Below are 23529 nucleotides of genomic sequence, written 5' to 3' on the forward strand. Positions count from 1 at the left end.
TTTTACGAATCTTTTTATTGGTAAAAGATTTACGTAACTTATAAATTAGCTTACGTAAAGAACTTTTGTATTCTCATGTTTTTATTACATATATGAGGGGATTCGCCCCATCGTCAGTACCTCGCTCTTTACACTAAAGCTTAAATTTTATCCCAATTCATTAAGAATGACCCCCTGAATCACAAAAGCCGTAGAATAAGTAGTTGAAATTACTGAAAATACTTTAGCGTAAAGAGCGAGGTATTAGAAGGAGGTGAGCCCCTCATATGGGTAATAATTTCTGTTTGTTTTAAGTTTTATTGCTGTTCCTTACTTCCAGCTGAAAAAGCTTTTTCACTTTTATTTTTTAATTGCTTTTTTTTAAATAATGCTAGTAAATCCTGCTCTCCCTTCATGGAAATTTTCTTCTCCCATTACAAATTCTCGAAGGAAAGTTCCCCCAGCATATCCCCCTCTTCTCAACCCCTCCCCCAAACCAAAAAAATCCTCCTTAAAACGCCTGTATACTTCCCAATAACCATTACTATATGCAAGCACAGGTCAAAGTTTGTAACTTGTTGCCCCTCCCACGGGGACTGTGGGGGAGTAAGTCGTCCCCAAAGACATAGTTATAAGGTTTTTCGACTACGCTGAATAAAATGGCTATCTCAGAATTTTGATCCGTTGACTTTGGGAAAATAATTAGCGTGGGAGGGGGCCTAGGTGCCCTCCAATTTTTTGGCCACTTAAAAAGGGCACTAGAACTTTTCATTTCCGTTAGAATGAGCCCTCTTGCAACATTCTAGGACAACTGGGTCGATACGATCACCCCTGGGAAAAAAAAAACAAAAAAACAAACAAACACGCATCCGTGATCTGCCTTCTGGCAAAAAATGCAAAATTCCACATTTTTGTAGATATGAGCTCGAAACTTCTACAGTAGGGTTCTCTGATACGCTGAATCTGATGGTGCGATTTTTCTTAAGATTCTATGACTTTTAGGGGGCGTTTCCCCCTATTTTCTAAAATAACGCAAATTTTCTCAGGCTCATAACTTTTGATGGGTAAGACTAAACTTGATGAAACTTATATATTAAAACCAGCATTAAAATGCGATTCTTTTGATGTAGCTATTGGTATCAAAATTCCATTTTTGAGAGTATTGGTTACTATTGAGCCGGGTCGCTCCTTACTACAGTTCGTTACCACGAACTGTTTGAAAAAAAAACATAGCTTGTCTTACCTGTGTGCTTAGTTAACTGAACTGAATGTACACATGTGCAATAAGCAAACGGGCCATGAATGGCAAAATGTTGTTTTTTGACGTGGAATTATTTTTGTTTGTATTTTATAATATAATTATGATATGCTGTTTCTTTTTTTTTTCAATGTACCTCATCACTTCATTATTTTGTATGATGGGTTATAAATAAATAATTACATACAGTGGCTATCTCTTAAATTCGACCAAATTCATTTGGGGAAAAAGGGCGCGGGGAGATTGGGGATTGATATCCTCTGATCACTTTTGGCGCTTAAAATGGAACTCGAACTTTCAGTTTCTAATTAAATAAGCCTCCTCCAGAGTTTATGCGACCATCCCCTCCATACGAATCTTATATGCCCCTTGAACATCCCGGGGTTTTGTTATATGATTCTTGGTCTATTTTGAATAAAATGGCTATCTTAAAAATTTGGTTGCATGAATTTTAGAAAAAAGGACAGGAGGAGGGGGGGCAACCTTTGAGCTAAGTGGAGCGTAGTGGCTTTCTCAAATTTTCAATCAGATGAACTTGAGGAAAAGAGGGCATTAGAGGAGTTAGTTGCTCTCCGGTCCCTTTCGACTCTTAAGGTAACTAGACCTTTTAATTTTCAATCAAATGAGTCTAATCTCAATCTAAGTTCATACGACTACCTATTCCATAAAAACCTTATATGCCTTTGGGGCATAGCTTACAACAATTGTCGAAACAAATGAATGCTCCAATAGATTAAATATAAAAAAAACATGTTTTTCAACTGAAAGTAAGAAGCAACGTTAAAACTTAAAACAAACAGAAACTAATGCGTATATGAAGAGGGTTGCCCCTCCTCAACACCTAACTGCTTACGCTTAAGTTTTAAAAGAGCGTCTTATTGTTCTAATTAAACGGTCCTTGTGTTTAAGGACTCATTCTTTAAGAATTGGGACAAAAATAAAGCTTTAGCATAAACAGAGTGGGGCTGAAGAGGGGGTAACCCCCTTCATATACCTCATAAATTCTGTTTGTTTTCAGTTTTAATGCTGTACCTTACTGTTAGTGGAAAAACTTGTTTTTTTATTTGATTTCTGATCATTTTTTAAATAATGCTAGGAAATCTGCCCCCACCTCCACAGAGAAACCCTTTCCGCGTGGCAATATCCTCAAGATAATTCAATACCGGCGAAAATTTACCTACACAAACACTCTTAACCACTCCACGCGTAAAATTGAGACGGAAAAGAGAAAGTAAGACATATAAGAATTTTGTATAAGAATTCCGGAAAATTCCCCCAGTGTATAATTTCCCCTGACAAGTTCATGCCCTGGAAACTTCCCCCTCATATATAATTTTCCTGTGGATAAACCCTCAGCAGAAAATTTATCCCCTCCCCCCACCCGAAAATATAAGCATACATCCCAATAGCAAATACTATGCTTAATCAATAGACAAATTTTATAACTTAAGGATCTTACCCCTGGGGCTGTGGGGGAGGGGGTCTTTTTGTACCCAAATGCATAGTTATTGGGCCTTTCAACTATGATGAACAAAATGGCCATCTCAAAATTTTGATCGGATAATTTTTCGGGAAAAGGACGGGGGAGGGGCCCCAGTAGCCCTCCAATTGTTTTGGTCACTTAAAATGGCAGTAGAACTTTTAATTTTCGTTCGAATGAGCCCTCTCTTGATATTCTAGGGCCACTGAGTTTATACGATCACCCATGAGAAAAACAAAAAAAAAAAAAAAAAAAAAAAATAAACACGCATTTATGATGTTTCTTCTCGCAAAAAAAAATACGAATTCTATATTTTTGCCGATAGGGGCTTGAAACCTATACAGTAGGGTTCTCTGACACAGTGAATCTGAAGGTGGGATTTTCATTAAGATCGCTTGACTTTTAGGGGGTGTTTCCCCCTTTTTTGAAAATTCATTGACTGCTTTTTTTTCGAAAATCCATTGATCCTTTTCCTAGTCCATTGACTTAAAAAGTTCACTAACTGTTCTAAATTTTGTAAAACCGCGTTGAATATTCTTGTAATTCAAAATGAAATGCTGTTGGAATTTAAAGGTGCTAAATTTATCTTCTTATTCTTCCAATGGCAATTGCACTGTTACTAATTCTAAAGTTGGTCTGGCATCCACATATATACCAAGTTGTTATATTTTTTTTTCCAAGACCATATTGCCTTTTCTATGACGAAACAAATAAGACTTCCAAATAGGGACAAGTCATTTTATTAGATAGTAAAACAGAAATATATACAAAGACTCTATATTTTGATGACACAGACGATTAAAAAAAAAAAAAAAAACTTACCCAAGGTTCTGGGGGGTTGTGTCAACCCCAGAGTTTTTCATATAATCTTTGGTCTAATTTGAATAAATGAATATGCTATCTTTAAAGTATTTGAAGGAAAATTGTGTGGCGGGACGGGGGCTAGTTGCCATCCAAAGTTTTTATAATTTGATCTTTTAACTATTTTGAACAAAATAGCTATCTCAAAATTTTAACCGAAGATAATTGAGAAAAACATGGCGTAGGGGAGGAGTTAGATACCCTCCACTTACTTTCTAATCTTTAAAATGAAAATAGAACTTCCAATTTCCAATCAAATAAGCTTCCTTCTAGGCTTATACGACCATTGGCTTCCACAAAAACCTTATTTGCCCCCTTAGAATAATGTACAAACCTTGACCCCAAACCAAACCTTGGCTCTGCAGGGCTGTGTCAACCCCACAGTCACTGTTATATGATACGTCCAACTGGTATATATACCGTTATATATGTTATCACCATTATATGATACATGAACTACTTTCAACTAAATGGCTATCTCAAAATTTTGACCGTATTTATTTGGTGGAGAAGAGTGGGGGTTGTTGGTCTAGCTACCTTCCGATCACTTTTGACTCTTAAAAAGGAACTAGAACTTTTAATTCCCAACCAAATGAGCCCCCTCTGAAGATTATTAGACACCCCCTTTCAATACAAACTTTATATGCCCACCGGAACATAACTTACAACATTTGCCGTCAAGTTCTGGGGGATTCTGTCAACCCCGAAGCTTTTGTTATATGATCTTCGGTCTATTTTGAGTAAAATAACTATCTCAAAGAAGGCATTTGAAGAAAAGGGGCATGCCCTCCGATCACATGCTTCATTTAAAAAGCGGAATAGAGCTTTCAATTTCCAATCAAATAAGCTCCCTCTGGAGTTTTTATGACAACCCCTTCCATAAGGACCTTATATCCCTCCAGGGCATAAATTACAACACTTACCCTGGGCTATAGGGGGTTTTGTTCACCCCGAGGTTTTTTTTTATCTGATCTTTGAACTATTTTCAACAAAACACCTATCTCAAAATTTTGATTCGATGTATTTAGGTGAAAACAGATTGGGGGAGGCGGCTAATTGTCCTCCGATCACTTTCCACTTCGAAAAAGGGCACTAGAAGTTCCGATTACCAGTCAAATGAGCCCCTTCTGAAGTTTTTACGACTACTACTTCCATAAAAACCTTATATGCTGTCAGTGTATAACTTACAGCTCTTGCCTTCCAGGTTCTGGGGGTCGTGTCGACCTCAGAGCTCTTTTTGTCTGATGTTTGAACCGTTCTTTTTTTTTAATGGTTATCTCAAAATTTTCGCAGGATGCATTTGGTGAAAAAAGGCTGTATGGGGGGGGGGCTAAATGCCCTCTGATCACTTTTGATATTTAAAAAGGGCACTAGAACTTTCAATTTACAATCGAATGGCCCCCTTCGAAGCTTTTATGACCATCCCTTCTACATGAAGTGCTTTCTGGTAAAAAAAAGTTAGTAAAACATTGAAGTATTGCAAAGATATCGTGAATGATGCCAGTGGATGCTAAATCGAGTACGGATAAGAAGTTGTATTATAAACTAGCTTTTACAGATTCTTGAATATGGCTGCGATTCAGGGTTTTTCTGTTTGCAATATTTATTTATTATGTTTGATTTTCTGTTGAACTACCTTTACTTTGGATTAATCCAAATTGAATTTCAAAAATAGAATTTGTTACTGGTTGGCGAAGAAGCTTTTTTTCCATTTGAGTCATTGCAAGGATTGATGCGAAATAAAAAAATAAAAAAAAATTCTGAATTAAACTGAAATGCCTTCTGAACGTCTCTAGTGATATCACAGTTATGCAAAAATTTGAAACAGGACAGATACGAAGATTAGGAAAACAACGTTAGTTGACTGGATTCTTAACAGCCCTTATAATTTATGAATCGTCCAAAAGTTAATAGATCTGGGTACATACAAAATCTTGGAGCAGATACGCATCATTCCATAGATTCTTCCATAGTAATTAATTGGGGAGCGGGTTTTGAAAAATGCCTCTTTATTGGTATTTTCACTGGGAAAATCGAAATATATCCTACATTCTGAAAGAGAAAAATTAAAAAAAAAATAGAAAGAAGCCATACCCCCTTGTTTACGAAAGATACGTCTTTTTTGGTATTTGTGTTGAAAAAAAAAGCAAAATTCCTTCCATCCCCCTCCTTATATTTTGAAAATGTCTTTTTTATGTATCTTTATTTTAAAAAAAAATTCTTGCGATCTCCCTTACACTTTCTTGAATCGGCGAAGGTAATTTTTCACTAATTGGACCAATTTACCCCGAGATCTGTCAGCTAACGAATTCAATTGTGACATTAAATTTTCGATCACAGATCAACCATTTTCAAAAATCCCGTTAACCAGATAGCGCACGCCAAGTGTGACAGAGATGTGCTATGTCTGACACACAGTTGCGAAGAATCAAACAGTTCGTGGTAACGAACTGTAGTAAGGAGCGACCCGGCTCAATAGCAACCCAGTCGCATTTTAATGCCGATTTTAAATATATAAGTTTCGTCAAGATTAGTCTTACCAATCAAAAGTTACGAGCCTGAGAAAATTTGCCTCATTTTAGAAAATAGCGGGAAACACCCCCTAAAAGTCATACGATCTTAACGAAAATCACACCATCAGATTCAGCGTATCAGAGAACCTCCTTGTAGAAGTTTCAAGCCCCTATCTACAAAAATGTGGAATTTCGCATTTTTTGCCAGAAGACAAATAACGGATGCGTGTTTTTTTTTGTTTTTTTTTCCCAGGGGTGATCGTATCGACTCAGTGGTCCTAGAATGTCACGAAAGGGCTCATTCTAACGGAAATTAAAAGTTATTTTGCCCTTTTTAAGTGACCAAAAAGTTTGGAGGGTACCTAGGCCCCCTCCCACGCTCATTTTTCCCCAAAGTCACCAGATCAAAATTCTGAGATAGCCATTTTATTCACCATAGTCGAAAAACCTAATAACTATGTCTTTAGGGACGACTTACTCTCCCGCAGTCCCCTTGGGAGGGGCTGCAAGTTACAACTTTGACCTGTGTTTACATATAGTAATGGTTATTGGGAAGTGTACAGACGTTTTCAGGGGGATTTTTTTGGTTTGTGGGGGAGAGTTGACGGGGGGGGGGTACGTGGGAGGATCTTTCCATGAAGGAACTTTTCATGGGGGAAGAGACTTTCAATGGAGGGGGCGCAGGATTTTCTAGCATTATTTAAAAAAACAATGAAAAAATAAATATGAAAAGTTGTTTCCACTGAAAATGAGAAGCAGCATTAAAACTTAAAACGAACAGAAATTATTACGCGTATGAGGGGTTCACCTCCTCGTAGTACCTCGCTCTTTACGCTAAAGTATTTTTAGTAATTTCAACTATTTATTCTACGGCCTTTGTGATTCAGGGATCATTCTTAAGGAATTGGGACAAAATTTAAGCTTTGATGTAAAGAGCGAGGTATCGACGAGGGGTGAGCCCCCTCATATACGCAATAAAAACATACGAATATAGAAGTTAGCCCACGTATATTTTTTACTTATGAGAATGTTCCTAAAAAATTATAAGTTATAGTTGCCTTTTTAAGTAATCAAAAAATTGGAGGGCAACTGGGCCTCCTTCCTCGCTTCTTTTTTCCCAAAATCTGCCGATTAAAACTATGAAAAAGCCATTTAGCCCAAAAAATTAATATGCAAATTTCGTTTTAATTATTTATGTGCTGAGAGCCAAGATCAAAACGCTCAGAAATTAAACAAACAAAAAATTTTTTTTTAATGAAAGTAAGGAGCGACATTAAAACTTAAAACGAACAGAAATTACTCCGTATATGAAAGGGGCTTTTCCTCCTCAACGCCCCGCTCTTTACGCTAAAGTTTTTTACTGTTTTAAAATGTAGAGTTAAGAGAAAGAGTCAAACTTTAGCGTAAAGAGCGCGGCGTTGAGGAAGAAAAGCCCCTTTCATATACGGAGTAATTTCTGTTCGTTTTAAGTTTTAATGTCGCTCCTTACTTATTTTAAAAAAACTTGTTTTTTTTGTTTAGTGGTATTAAGGAATTGTGCCACGTGTGATGTAGCAAATAATGCTGTGATATGTACACCAGGTGACTAAGAGTGGAAACTCCCTGACTCTGGGTAGAAACGAGACTGAAACTATCTTTAACAATATGCAGATGTCATATTTTTAACCGAATACCTGTTTTTCTCTCGAACACCTGCAAAGTTAATTAGTAAAAGGATGAGTGTATTAGATGGACAATAATAATAAAAGTGATTTGGAAGCATTAGAACATCATAATTCATTTAAAAGTTAAACATTAATTGTGTCTATGGTTACAGTTGTGGGGGAATGGTCTGTCCAAAGACAGTTAAAATACGTCTTCTGTCAGATACTTAATATATTGCACTTGCTTTGGGGGGGTTTTCTAGTTGTATTTAAAATTACCTGTGATGGCATAAATACTGGTTCAATTCATGTAATTGACAATGATAATGAGACTTAAAAACAAACAACAAGAAAAACAATCGGGAATTTTCAAGACAGTGAAACTTGCTCAAAGCTCAGATAAACATCCCAGCCCTGCGGGTTTTCCAGGGGCCTTACTTGGAAAAATACATTTAAATGAAAAAAGACTTATAGTAAAGTGCGACCTTCAAAACTGAAATTGAAATTAGGAAAGTTCTAGAATCCGTACTTCAATGAAGTTTAGTCAGGAAAAATAAATAAAACGAAATGAGACAATTGATTTAGGTCAAAATAAGACATTAAGAACATATTTGTAATGTTATTCTTGTCTTTTTGACAGCTAACCACAAAGGTCTTTTTGTAACGATTTAACTTATATTGACTATTGATTTTTTAACATAATTTGTCAAATAATTTTAAATAAATTCCGTATAAAGCATTGAGTGAGTACTCCCCTAAAATCCCTATTTGAATAAATATTATTATTTACCTTGAATTTATATATTTAATCAGAAATCAGCGGGAAGGAAAGAAGCTTTACTGGAACGATTTAAAGACGGTCATAAATCAAATTAAAAAACAATTTTTTCGCTGGAAGTAAGGAGCAACATTAAAACTTAAACAGAAAGAAATTTATCCGTATCTAAGGGGGGCTACCCCTTTTTCAAACCTTGTCCTTTACGCTAAAATCATTAAGTTCTAAGAATGCTCATCATTCAGATTCAATGACATTCTCCGTCTTGAAACTGGTTTAAACCGTCGTATCTGTTTTTGGATAGAGAGGAAGATTTGGCATGTTCTAATCGTCTTCTATCTAAGGTTAATAAAAAAGAAGGAAGATGTAGTCTCTTCTAATTTCTTGTATAAATTAACATAACCTTAAATTTTAGTTCTGCTTTTGCCACCAGAGGCACCCAGGATATCAAGGAAGAGCCTCTAGTCATCCTTCAAGTTTGTTGTATCTACGATGTTCCTCAACTCCGATTGGATATCAAACAGTCCGTGGTAACAAACTGTAGTAAAGAGCGACCCGGCTCAATAGTAAATGAAACTTTAAAAAACGGAATTTTGATACTAATACATACATCAAAAGAATCAAATTTTTAAGCTGATTTTAAATATATAAGTTTCATTAAATTTAGTCTTACTCATCAAAAGTTACGAGCCTGAGAAAATTTGTCTTGTTTCGAAAAATAGGGGAAAACATCCCCTGAAAGCTATAGGATCTTAACAAAAATCACACCACCGCATTCAGCGTATCAGAGAACCCTACTCTAGAAGTTTCAAGCTCCTATCTACAAAAATGTGGAACTTAGTATTTTTTGCCAGAAGACCAATCACGGGTGCGTGTTTTTTTTTTTTGTTTTTTTGTTTTTTTCCCCAGGGGTGATCGTATCGACCAAGTGGTCCTACAATGTCAAGGGAGAGCTCATTCTAACGAAAATTAAAAGTTCTAGTGCCCTTTTTAGGTGACCAAAAAATTGGAGGGCACCTAAGCCCCCTCCCATGCTCATTTTTTCCCAAAGTCAACGGATCAAAATTTTGAGATAGCCATTTTGTTCATCATAGTAAAAAAACATAATAATTATGTCTTTGGGGCTGACTTACTCCCCCACAGTCCACAGGAGAGGGGCTGCAAGTTACAAACCTTGACCAGCGTTTACATACAGTAATGGTTATTTGGAAGTGTACAGACTTTTTCAGGGGGATCTTTTGGTTGGGGCGGGGGGGTTGAGGGGAGGGGGCTACGTAGGAGGATCTTCTCTTGGAGGGATTTGTCATGGGAGAAGAGAAATTCCCTGAAGGGGGTGCAGGATTTTCTAGCACTATTTTTAAAAAAAAACAATGAAAAATTAAATATGAAAAAGTTTTTCCACTGAAAGTAAGGACCAGCATTAAAACTTAAAACGAACAGAGATTATTACGCATATGGGGGGCTCGTTCTTTAAGCTAAAGTATTTTTAGTAATTTCAACTATTTGTTCTGCAGCCTTTGCGATTCGGGGGTCAATCTTAAAGAATTGGGACAAAATTAAAGCTTTAGTGTAAAGAGCGAGGTATTAAGGAGGGGGCAAACCCCCTTATATACAAAATGAAAATATACGAATATATAAGTTCGTTACGTAATTTGATTTGTAAGTTACGTATATTTTTTACTAATAAAAACGTTCGTTAAAAATTAAAAATAATAGTTGCCTTTTTAAGTAACCGAGAAATTGGAGGTTAACTAGGCCTCCTCCCCCACCATTTTTCTCAAAATCATCTGATCAAAACAAAGAGAAAGCCATTTAGCAAAAAAAAATTAATACGCAACTTTCGTTTTAATTATTCATCTGCGGAGAGCCAAAATCAAACATGCATTAATTCAAAAACGTTCAGAAATTAAATGAAAAAAAAGTTTTTCAACTGAAAGTAAGGAGCCACATTAAAACTTAAAACGAACAGAAATTACTCCGTGTATGAAAGGGGCTGCCCCCCCCTCAACGTCCCGCTCTTTACGCTAAAGTTATTTACTGTTTTATAAAGTAGAATTGAGAGAAAGAGTCAAACTTTAGCGTAAAGAGCAGGACGTTGAGGAGGGAACAGCCCCATTCATACGGAGTAATTTCTGTTCGTTTTAAGTTTTAATCTCGCTACTTACTTTCAGTTGAAAAACTTGTTTTTTTTTATTTAATAGGCATTAAAGGCTACCCAGATTTGCATTAAAGGCTACCCAGATAGTTACACGGTAGTGTTTTCCTGGCTTTCCCCTTGACGGGTGGCAGATGGACGCCAGTTAAGGAAACTAGAAGTAGTTATTGTAGCAAAAACTTAGAGTGTGGCATTCCGAGTGATACCAATTAGTTAATGCCAAACTGGGACAACTTCATTGAAACACAAGCTACTCTGCTTATTGCCACCTGCAAAGAATAGGAATCCGATGTTCATTTATCACTTGCTATGCAAATTCTTGTCAGTATTTCTAGCTTTTTTTTTGTTTTCAACCATTCACACTAAAAGCTTTGAAAAAGCCATGGCTCTTCCAAAAAGCTGGATTTTTTTTATTTTTTTCGTACGAGTTTATTGAAGCCATTTTTTTATGGCAACCCAGAAATTTCTCAAGCATTATAATTTAATTGAAAATAAAATAAGCGGCCCGATCCTATTGTCTACGTTTGGAATGGTAGAAGGAATAAAATTCCTGGGTCAGGTTTTATGGATGAAAGATGACATTTTGTCAAAATTGTGCTAAATGGGAATCTAGCTGCCTTCATGTGGGATGGAAAGAGGTTGTAGAAAAATACTTTAAGGAAACTCGGATGTTCACGGAGAAAGCGCTAAATAGAGTGGAGGAATAGAAGACAGGAAAAACTATTCAAACGTGTGTTTATCTCAAGTTGCGCTGAGTTGTTGGCAGCGGTAATCAGATCTAATTGCCAAAATTGACTAATTGATTTAAAGGTACAATGAAATTTTCTCAAAATTGAGCGGTTTGCTCACTTCTGTCCTTTAGATAGCAACACCTATGCAGAAAATTCCCTAAAAATGTAATTACAACTTAGTAAAAATTGCCGTGACCAGGATTCGAACCTGGGTTACCACGGCCACAACGTGGGGTCCTAACCACTAGACGATCACGGCATACTGTCGAAAATGTTTTTTAAAATATTTGCAGTACATTTTCTCTTGTCTATAAATTGAACTGTTTTTGCCATGTCTCGTTTTTGCATACGTTAAAAAAATTGACGAAAATGAAAATTTAACTGAACTTGAAGTATTTCGATAAAACCATCTATGAATTGAGATAGGGCAATGCAAAGTGACTTGACGTAATCAGAGGGGCGGGTCCAGGGGTAGTTACAAGGGACACTTGTCCCCCTCATAAGGCCAACATTGCGGTAATTCTAGGGTCACAAATACCGATGGGGGAGCCCTAAAATTAATTATATATCGTCCCTTGACGTAATGTATCCTCCAGTAGCGTAGTTTCGTCAAAATCCTGGGGGGAGGGGCAAAATTGGAGCTAATTTTCCCAAATCACGTGAAAATGATAGTGAAAAATGATAAATGTGCCATATAGTGCCATAAGGGCGAATATTTACTGAAGAAAACTGACATGTTTCTCTGGATGCTTAAATTATGCAGGCTAATTTTAGTTTTGCAACGAGTTTTTGTAGAAACTAAATTTCAGATGGGTGGGGCAAACCGAGGTCTTGGGGGTGAACTGAATTCTAAAGGGGACAGTTGCTCGCCTTCCTCATAGAAAATTATGCCTCTGTTACCCCCTTACTACAACAGTGCGTAATCTTATACCAATGTTTAGATTAGAATAATTTTATCTTTCGTGGAGAGTACTTTTGATACTTGGATATGATTTAAACCGTTTTAGACAGCTGAAATTACTGATGGTTGGGACTGGGCTAGATAGGACTTGCTGACTACAACCTTGTAAAGTTCTTGGTTAAACAGCTAATAGTTACCTAATAGGGTAGCTTAGGGAATAAGATTATCCTAAGTATCGGTTTTAGGCCTCATAATCTGTGAAGGGGGGAACAAGGTATATCACGATAGTGTAAAATACAAAACAATGTCAAATGTTAGAAAAAATGGGGGATGAGGTTAGATACCCCCTGCCCACTTCTGAAACCACCACTGAGGAGGAAGAGATGGATAAAGAGCCCATCCTAGGGTTGGCGATGCTCATGGAAAATTTAATATAGCAGCCCCTTTCCGACCCAAACATAACCATGAACCCGAATCAAAGTGAAAAGTTTGATCAAAGACGGCAAACCGCTAGCCACGGTCTCGGAGTTGCTGCCCCGGTTGCCCCCTCCCTTGTAACGGCTCTGGATGGGGATTTTAAAGCAATACACTTTTGGGAATAAGATAAGTAAGTCCTTATTTTTGTTGTTTTCAAAATTTCTGGTTAGCATGTTCTAATAAGAAACAAGGTGTCACTGTAAGGGTCACCGCCTATTTGAGTGTAATTTGCTCTCAGCATTGTGAACTTAGCTAGTAAACTACTTCAAGTTTCACAGATTAACACCTGTAGTCAACAGCTTTGTGTATCAGACCCTTTTAATAAGTCAACAGCTTTGTGTATCAGACCCTTTTAATAAGTTCAGAGCTTGGAATTTTCGATGAATACCTAGGGACGAAAAAACTATCTTCACCAAACTTAGAATGGTTTAGCCAAATAGCACCTCGCTGCCTTACTGCTGTGATTCCAATGAAATAGGAAAAGAACTGGAGAACAATAGTCCTCAGACCCGAATAGAAGAAAAAAGTTTTTTGTTAAACAATAGTGAATCTTTGGAATTTTTAATTTGGCTTTCGGTTAATGGCCACATCTAAATCCTTTTGAGAGCGCCCATGTCTTTGGTCCGTACGTTATGCTTTCCTTGTCGACCCTGAACTGCTTCTGATTATATGACCAGCAATAGATGGCAATGTTTGGCCAACCACTTAGGGCTAAACGGAAAGCACAGGGATTAAGAAGTTGGGTAGTTATGTGGATGAGACATAGAGACCATCTCCTGTAATTTATTTATTATTTAATCTGGAGTTAAGGGTGTTTATTCGCTTATGATTTGTATAGTGTTAAATTATATTAGCCATGGCTCGTAAAGGCTTTTAGAGTAAATAAATGTCATCATATACTAAGTATGAATATAATAACCATAATTATAACGACTAAGGGTTGATTTGTGACATTAAAAAGCATGTTTTATTCCTTGTCTCACTCATGCTTAATGTTTGTTAGTATATCATTGAATAAAATCAAATTCAAAACTTTTTTTAATATATAAAATGACCAATTTTCAAATTCATGAGCAAATAATATTAAACTGGTATGTTTCTTCCATATTTTTAAAAAAACAAATTTGTTCATATGAGTATGCCCGAGAAATCATAAATAAGCTATTGAATGAACACAAGGAAGAAAAAAAGTATTTTTGTCAAACTGAAGAAAGGCGTATATTTATCGGTTATATAGTAAACACTCGGGAAGTGAAATTCAATTAATGCTAATGAAATAAAACAAAATATGATGAAAATATAACAGCTTAGAAAAAAAACTGAGTTACATATTTGAACATTAGGGAAGATGGGGTGTAAAGCATAGCATATATAAAATTTGTGACCTAAACAAACCAAAATACCGACTAAATATTTAAATAAGATATAATCCTAACCAAATCTAACCTGACCTAACCTTAAGTAAGATATAGCTACAATTTATTTTACAACCAAGCCGAAGCTAATTGTGTGTTATAAAGAAGTTGCTTGACTAGTTTCTTGTGTCATGTTCGCATCATCAACGATTGAATTCTATAGAGTTTATTATATAACCGATAAACACAGAAAGGTGATTCTCTAATTGGAGGGTGAAATTTCAAATATAAAGGTTTTATACTATTTTGGCTGAAAAATTTTTATATTTAATGCCAATCTGAACATGTTTTATTTTCTCTTTTGAAGATCTTCGAATCTTACTTTATCGTCACTAACTATTAATCATATTTTAGGCTTGCACTGCCACGCAAATTAATCCTTAGTTGTGTTCTTTTCTTCTTCATTATCGTCAATGATCGATGGTTAAATAACTCTGGCTACGGTAATCAAAGTAAAGTTACTTTTTTTTATTGGCATTCGCTCCCTGTCCTAAAGTTTAACAAATCGAACCAATGAGCTAAAATCACAGTGTTTAATCCAAACAAACTGAAAACAAACTTTAAATTAAAAACATGACCACTACACAAATTTTAGATCTACATGATGGATTGGAGAAAAATCAATGGAAGGATCAAAACGCATTCTGTAATAATCTATTTGCTGGTGCTTGCAAAATTTTAAAAATAAATCGTTTCATATCAAGATCGCTTTTCGATATCCTAAAAGCCTGAGAACTTAACGAACAAAATTGTTCCACCAGTGCATTGTCCCAAAAATTATATTTGTAATCAACTTTAAAATTTCTTTTTAGTGATTTAAAATGAAATATTTCCTAATTTCTGGTTGTGGTAAATGCCACAATACTTTTAATGAATCATTACATTAGCAAGGAACATTTTTTTTTTTTTTTTTTTTTTTTTTTTTTTTTTTTTTTCTTTTTTTTAACGATAAGCGTCGTTTTGAAAGAACAAATGGTGTCGGCTTAAGAATCATTTAAGCGCAAGAAATCTGAGTCAAAGAAAAAAATCAAACCAAATACCATCAATGATTTCTTCGAAATTTTACTTAAAAGGAAAGTATGTGCAAAAGTGTGAAAATACTCAGGTCTTTAAGAGAGAACGGCCAAGAGTTAGTATATTCTTTTTTTTTGTACTTCGTACATTACCAGTTCTGATTTCAGTGACGAATCACGCGTAGCAGAATTTTCGAATTTTTGACCACATGCGGGTTGGAAAGGAAAAATGTTTACAAACAATTCTTCTTCACATCTTGAAAGGTGTTTGAGCCAGGTAAACAGAACTTTCAGAATGAACGTAGGCCACAAATATGTTTGAGCCCTGGGAAGCTGTTGCAAACTCACTGTAGTTACCTTTTCTTTTTTTTAGGGTTTAGAAGATTCCAAGGTCTGAATTTTGACAAAAAATGTTTTACCTTATTTTTGATGTTAATATTTCCTTGCCTTTATTTTTTGAAAATGAAATTTTGGTAAAAGTGAACAGTGGCTTGAGGCTTATCTAAAATTCGGGTTTAGCTTCTTCTTCTATTTTGGGAAAAGGTTATCTGAGGAAAATAAAAATTTCAGTAGCCAATCCAAGGTGAAAAATATGCTCTGGGAAAGTATTGTCAAGCTTCCATGCTAACCATCTTCTGATTTCTAAGTCTTAGAAATTTCTACTTTAGTCACTAAAGTAAAATTCTACTTTAGTGACTTTTGGCTATCTTGGAAAGGGGTTAGGTTGGGAAAATGAAACTTTTGGGGATGGGCCTACAGGCTAAAGTATATCCCAGGAAGGTATTTTGAAGTACCCACCTCTACTCCTTCCCCCTCTAAAGGGCCCTGAAATTTACCCACTTGACAGGTCTATAGGGTACCTATTGAAATTTTGACAAAACAACATTTTAGCTTTTTTTTTATTTTACAAAATGTATTTGCATATCTGTAAAACCTTATAAATTGGGATTAAGCAAAGTTGTGAAGCTGAGAACAATTTTGTTGTACTTCATTCAAGCAGAAGATCTATTTTACAAGGTTTCACTTTTATGACACACATATTTTTAAAGGTCAGGACCCTCTAGAGGGAGAGGGAGTAGAGGTAGATACTTTCAAAATACCTTCCCATGACATACTTTAGCCTTTAGACCCATTCCTGAAAGTTTCATTTTCCAAACCCAACCTCTTTCTAAGATAGCCAAAAGTCACTAAAGTAGAATTTTACCATTTTCTTTGACAAAACAATATTTTACCTTAATTTTCAGTAATCAGTTTTGGTAAGTATATGACTGTCCAATAGAAGTGACCACCAATAAAGTGAACAAATACAATAATTGCTTCTATCACAAATTCAAATCTAAGCACTTTTTGACCTAATCTAAACTAAAATTATTATAAATAATTTTGGCACTAAAAAAATTTTGTATTATTTTGTGAAAAACAACCAAGAAAACAGCACTGAGAAAACATAATATCATTTTGTCAGAAAATAACCAATAACTCATACTTTAATTGAAAAGTTGTCATTTTCAAGAGCTCAAAAAGTACTTAAATATGAATTTTGCAAGAAAAGCAATTATTTTATTTGTAAAGAGCATAAAACAAGGTATTAATTGGTAAGTTCACTTTATTGGTAAGTCAAAAATATGGACAGTCATATATTTGCCTCAGTTTCTTCTGCTCTGGTTTTAGTTCTGAAAATGGACTTCCTTCTACTTGAGTAGAATTTTGAGCCATATCAATGGTTTATTTTTCTAAATTTAGGGAATATATTTGTAGATCTTTGAAACCTCATAAAAAAGATTTTACAATAGACCAAATCCAAAAATGAATAAGGTTATGAAGCTGGAAAAAGTTTTCTTGTACTTCATCAAAGTAGAAGGTCTATTTTTCAAGGTTTAACTTTCATAACAGAAAGATTTTTGAAGGTCTCTCTCCTCTAGAGGGAGTATTAGAAGAGGTAGGTACTTCAAAATGCGTTCCTAGGACATGGCAGGCTCCTTTTTTAGCCCTTAATACCAAACATGTAAATTATTATCTTAACTGTGGTTTTTAGGCTGATGTAAATTTGAATTATTAGTTAAAAACTAATTAGATATAGAAATAAAATGTTAAAAAAGACTCTATGTTGTTTCAGTTTCCTTCTAGCAGCAAAGATAAAAAAAGAGGATGCATCATTGCTACCCAAGTCAAAATGTGATTTTCCTTGTTGTTCAAGGTGAGAGGTATGAGTTTCCATACTTCAGTTTTTCAACAATGGTGATTCTAATGGTGCACTTTTTGTTTTCCATGATGTGTAACTTGAGGGGTTTCAGGCTCTTTTTACAAATTCATGCAAATTTGTTTTCAAAATACCATTTTACTATTAAGACTAAATGAAAATAATAATCAACAGTCTTTTTGGGAACAGATTTGTAATGTATAATTTATTGATTTTACTGGCATTTTATGTATTTTACCAGTATCTTACATATTTTTTGAGGGCATGTAACTTTTGCTGCATGAAAGCACAAAAATCCAGTAACATGTTTGGATACAATTTTCTTTTGTGTATAGGTGTATTAGTATTACCCAGTTTAAAAGGCTGTCTGTCCAACTTCAGTCTCTTGTTATCAGAACAGTAAAGTGTATTATGCTATAGGTAATTATAATTTTAAAATGATGAATATTAGCTAAAATAAAATTAGTTCATCTGCCAACAATCTTATGTCTGCCTCATTTGGTAACACTGGAATAGCTTACTGTTGTGATAGAAATACTGGCTTGTCACCTATTGTAAGGGCCAAGTTTGTATCTTCCTTTATGGTGAATGGTTTTGCAGCCTATTGTATAGGGATTTAAGAAGCATATGTAGCCTTATACCAATTGAGAATCAAAAATTTTGCTTCTCAATTTCTTTGGCCAATTCTGTGTCAGTAGTTAAGTGAGTATAGTTTGCATCTCTCATGACATGGAACTTATTTTTTCTCACATGTGGAATCCTTTGCTTGGCAATACAAGGCCAACTATCCTTTCTGGCATACCTCAACAAGAGCACCATTTACCACCCCCCTTCACTCATTTGTCTTTTTTTTCTTGACATCATACCTTAACCCTCATTGAGTTCTTTTCTAATCTCATAAAGAAAAATTTTGGACAAAAATCAAACTGACTTAAGAGTTTTTTTTTCAGTGCATCTAAAATGCATTATTTATCTTCTGCCAATCTTTTGATTGGCTTTTTACCTTAATTGGGGTAAGTTTTGCAGCCTCAACAAAACTTGTCTTTTTTCTCAGCTAACTGACAAGGCTATTTCATATTCTTTGCCCTTTTTCTTTGCTTTCTAGTATCTTTGCCAACAGTACAACACTACAAATAATCCCCTAATCCACAAACAAAAACAATGGGTGTGCTCTTCAGCATTGTATTTTGAGAGAGTAGTTTTCTATATCTTGTGTTACATTTCTAGAGGAGCCTTTCACGTTGGTGTCCAAAAACTTTGATTATCCACTCATCTTACCACCAAATGCAGCAGACAACAACTGTGTAACCTTCTCTTTGACTGAGGTCGCCTCTGATTAGTGACCTGAAATTGACATTTAGTGACAATCTTGACCTTGATGAAGTTTCCCAATTCCTTGTGCAATTAGCAATATGATGCAGTTGATCCTCAATGGTCTTATTAAAACACTTAGTTTTAACTTCCCATTGCATTACATTGATGCAGTCTTATTTGAGAGTTCGCTTGGTAAACACCTTATTTTGGATATAACCTATTAATACAGTGAGCTCAAGCTGGTCTGATTTCCCTATAGACATTTATTGAAACATCATTCATAATTGGATTATTTTCATTTGTTGGCTAATTGATAGTTTTGGTATTTGAGTGCAAATTCCCTTGGGACTTAGTGATTTATTAAGCAAAGAGATTTTCGTACAAGGACTTAAGAACTTGAATATATTTCAATGACATATTATCTGCAATAGCCATGTCGGAGAAATTAGTTTGGAATGCGATTTTGAACTTTTTAAATCGTGCTCGAAAAGCTGGAAATAAGAGTGACGAGATAAGTCGTAAAGCATGCGAGTTTTTTTACAAAGGACGATATAATCAAGGCTAAGGAGATACTGTGGTCTTCTGCTCACTACACCAATAGAGTGTCAATTAAAAAAAGTGCCGAAGACAATATTAACGAAATGTTAAAGGTACTTGAACTTTGTGAGCAACGTAACGTTGAGCTGCCAGTCTTTGTGATAGTTGAACCTGACGAAGTCCCTATCTGTCCTGGTGAGATAGCTGCGGTAATCACCAGAAAAGTTACAGAAGTTTGTAATAAGCTAGACAATTTCATGAATAAGGACCCTCCCGCCCCCTCGATTGTTCCTACAGTTACTGAAACAAAGCCCTCATATGCAGTGGTACTCAAGAATTTGCCCTCTGACCTCACGAAGTCTGATTTGAGGAAAGACTTTTTGCAAAAAGTGTGTGGCAGAGAGTGCTCTAAAATTGTCGAAGTTCAGCCCAGAAAAGATAATTGGCGAGTTGTTACAGCTAGCAAGGCTGATGCAGAAACTCTTGTCGGGGTCTTTCAGAACGGTGATAAATCTCTTTCTGCAACAATCAGGAGCCCCTCTCACCTCGGTATTGCTCGATTTGTCCCCAGCAATATAAATGACGATGAACTTCGCGCACTGATTCCTAAATGTGTCAGTTCAAGACAGATTGGCAACACCCACTCGTTTCGATTGAAATTTGAAACCAAAGTTGATCTTATGAATGCCATAAAAAATCCCCCAGTCATAGATTATGAGAGGATCAAAGTGGCTGAGTATCTCTCCCTCCCTGTAAGATGTTTCAAGTGTCAAGCTTACGGGCATATATCCAGTAGCTGCAAAAATGAAGCTATTTGCGCAGTCTGCAGTGACCATGCTCCAAAACATCTCCTTGTCAAAGGCCCAAGAAGTGTGCATTGTGCAAATCACAGGATCATCCCTGTTACAGCTTCAAATGTCCAGTCACCCAAGGACTTTTAAGTAAAGTTAAGTCAGCATAATGGCTCGAGCCTTAAGTCTCTTATCATGGAATATCAATGGCAAAGTGGTTGACAAAGGCATAGTCCTCTCTTAATTTTTAAGTACAAATGAAATAATTTTTCTGCAAGAACATTTTTTGTCTCATGAAAGGAAAAATTTACTCAGCATTTCACAGAATTCTTATCTCTTATTTCACCCAGCGAAAATGAATAAGAGCCGTGGCCGACCTTCAGGCGAATTAGCTATTATTTCACAATTTCCCGTCAATCTCCTTGAGTCGAATGACCATTTCATTGCTGCCGAATTTTCGGACCTAATCTGTATAAACGTTTACCTGCCAACTAATTACTGCTCTTCGCAATCAGAGAATAAATTCATAAATGCTTGCAAAAAGCTAGCGAGTTTTGTGAAGGGAGTTTCAAAGCATCCAAATGCTCGAGTTTTGATTGCAGGAGACTTTAATTGTGACTTAACAGACAGTTCATCGCCAAGAACCCAACTCCTTCTGAATTCCCTCCCCCCTTCCTACTCAGTTGCTGACAAAACAGAAACTTTCACGTTTATTGGTGTCCTGTCAGCGACTTCTAACCTTGATCATTTTATTGCATCTTTCCCCTGTGAAACTGTCGAGGTAATTTGTGATGGCTTTTATTCGGATCACCTTCCAATAAAGTTGAAAATAAATGCTTCATTTCATGCCCCTAAACAGCCAGATAAAAAGTGGTTTTATATAAAAGACTGGAAAGAAGTTAACCGCGAGATGTTTTGTTTTGAATGTGACAGAATATTAAATAAAATAAAGGTGCCCTTTCATTTGTTGTGCACGCGCTCTGGCCTTAGTGAAAAAGAAATAGCCATCGGACTTACCACCTATCTAGCTGAAATTAACCATGCATTAAAGTGTGCTGAAGCTTCAGCTGTCCCGTGCAAGCGTATTAGGAAAGGCTCTCAAGTTCAGGGTTGGTCAAAAAACCCTTCCCTTATTTCTGCGTGCGAGTCTTCTAAAATTTGGTTGAATATTTGGAGGGATTGCGGCAGGCCTAAGTCTGGGACTATAAATGGTCTGCGGCTACGTTCTAAACGTTTTTTTTGCTAAAGTGTTAAGAAAACATAAGGTTGATCTTATTGAGAAAAACGCTCATAAAATTGCAGAGAACCCTTCGAAGCTCTGGAAAAAATTTGAACGCCCTTGTGAACACATTAGTGCAAATAATATTCCTGAGCCTGAGTGGATAAATTATTATAAGCATGAGTTTTCTTCTCCCGATCCTGCTCTTGAGTCAAAATTTGAAAAAGAATTAAGTGCTTGTCTGAAGAAACACAAACCCTCGACATTTATTATTAAGCCAAGTGATGTATCGTTTTATTGTCAAAAACTAAAGAAAAGAAATTCTGCGGGAGTTGATGGAATTACTGCCAGACATTTTGATTATGCAAGTGCTCTTCTTTTTAATCATTTATCTCTACTTTTTCAAATGTCTATTGAAAACGGAGTTGTTCCTTATCAATTTACAGTTGGTCAAATAACCCCTATCCCGAAAAAAGGCAAAAAGGATTTTACTTCGTGTGATTCGTTCTGACCTATAACAGTTTCTTGTACTATTTTTAAATTGTTTGAGTCAGTTATTTTGGATGAAATTGTTTCTAAATGTTATGTCCCACCCCACCAGTTTGGTTACCAAAAAGGTATTAGCCGGGAGCATGCCCTTTTTGCTTTAATGAATGTTCTTGCTGATGCAGAAAGAAGTAGATCCCATATTATCCTTTGTGCTTTAGATGTTGCTCGTGCTTTCGACTCTTGTATTTTTTCCCAAGTTTTATTTGAAGCGTATAAAAGAGGGGTAAATTTTTGTATAGTGAAGTGCCTTCTGTATATGTACCATCACCTTAAGGCGAAGTTAAAGGGGGGATCTTCCCTTTTTAATATTTTGAAAGGAGTCCGTCAAGGTGGCCTTACCTCACCTTCTTTATCTAATAACTCTGTTTTACATGCCAAAAATTCTGTTAATTTTAGTTGTATTCACCGTGGATTTAACTTGTCTTTGATAACTTTTGCAGATGACGTTTTGAATCTAAGCCGTACTTTTAGTGGATGTGAAAACGCGTTTAATCAGCTTTATAATGAATATAAAAATATTGGGCTTTCTTTCAATGTTGATAAAACTGCTGTTGTAGCTTTCAATTTTAAAGAGACAAATGGCCCTATTTTTTTATCTTTAGCTAATGTTCATGTCCCCCTTTCTCAAAAATTAGTTTACCTTGGAATGCCTATTGGAAAAAATATGAAAGAAACTGTGAATTTATCCCTTGAACTTTTGAAGAAAAAACTGAGAATTGCTTATGCTTCAATTGCATCTAATATTAAACATATTGATAAATTAAATCTTGCGAAAATTTATAATAGCCTAGTTGTACCTCATCACCTTTCCCTTTGTCCGGTTTGGCAATTTTTTAGTGAACCTCAGAAACTATCTGTTCGTAGAGTATATTTTCGTTATGCTAAATTCCTTCTCAGTTACCCTCCTTGGACTAGAAATAGTTACTTAGTGAACAAATTCCGCCTAGTTTCTCCTACATCTATTATTGATAAAAGGCTTCATGATTTTCGTTCTTCTATGTCGATAGTGTCTCACCCAAGGTCAGCATTACTTATTTAATTGTTTGATTGTGTTGATTTGTACCTTTTTTTTTTCTCTTATTACTCCATCTTAAGGGCGTTTCGCCCTCTTTTTGTAGATGGGTTATAAATAAATTGAATTGAATTGATATTAAACCCAGCCTTGATTACTTTAAACAAAATTGTAGATGGGGGGGGTATTCCACTTTCCCCTTTTGACACTGCTGCCATTCTCAAATTAATGATCTGGATTTGTGCTTGCCACAGGCAGGATTAACGTATGACAAATAAGAACAAAACTAATATTATTAAATAGCCAAGAAAAACGAGGGTAATGTCAGCCAGTGGAGAGGAAAGAAGCAAAAATGGCAGAAACAGATATTTTGTCAGAGACTTCTGCCCAGCTGTCTTAAGTGATAAAAAAAAGTAGGAAAACTAACCTTTTGAAGTAACTCTTAACAGTGCAGAAGAAAGACTGAATCAAATAAATCAAGACAGAATAAATGAAAGATTATTTACCAATTAGATTGGGCAAAAATTATCTGCTTAGTGATTGACTTAGCTTGTTTACTGACCTAATTTTCGTTAAAAATATGGTCCGATCTTAATTTAAATTGAAGAAAACTATTATTTGAATTCCTATATATCTCCTGTATCTTCATTAAAAGAAAGGTCTTTATTTATGGATTTTTTAATTTCAATTGCATTCCTACAAGAAT

General features: G+C 35.6%; 1 protein-coding gene and 1 non-coding gene across 3 annotated transcripts in view; one reads left to right on the forward strand and one right to left on the reverse strand.

Moving 5' to 3' along the window:
* Positions 1 to 11582: 11582 nt before the first annotated feature.
* Trnah-gug (transfer RNA histidin (anticodon GUG)) lies at positions 11583 to 11654 on the reverse strand. Its single transcript has one exon. It is a non-coding gene; the product is annotated as a tRNA-His (tRNA).
* Positions 11655 to 15398: 3744 nt separating this feature from the next.
* The window catches only part of LOC136024752 (uncharacterized), a 93300-nt gene continuing 85169 nt past the window's right edge, over positions 15399 to 23529 (forward strand). For both annotated transcript variants that reach the window (XM_065700200.1, XM_065700197.1), the window contains exon 1: positions 15399 to 15478. The gene's annotated coding sequence lies outside the window, so the exon portion shown is untranslated. The remainder of the gene's footprint in view (positions 15479 to 23529) is intronic.

This window comes from Artemia franciscana, chromosome 3 (assembly GCF_032884065.1).
Source record: "Artemia franciscana chromosome 3, ASM3288406v1, whole genome shotgun sequence".
Taxonomy (NCBI): Eukaryota; Metazoa; Arthropoda; class Branchiopoda; order Anostraca; family Artemiidae; genus Artemia; species Artemia franciscana.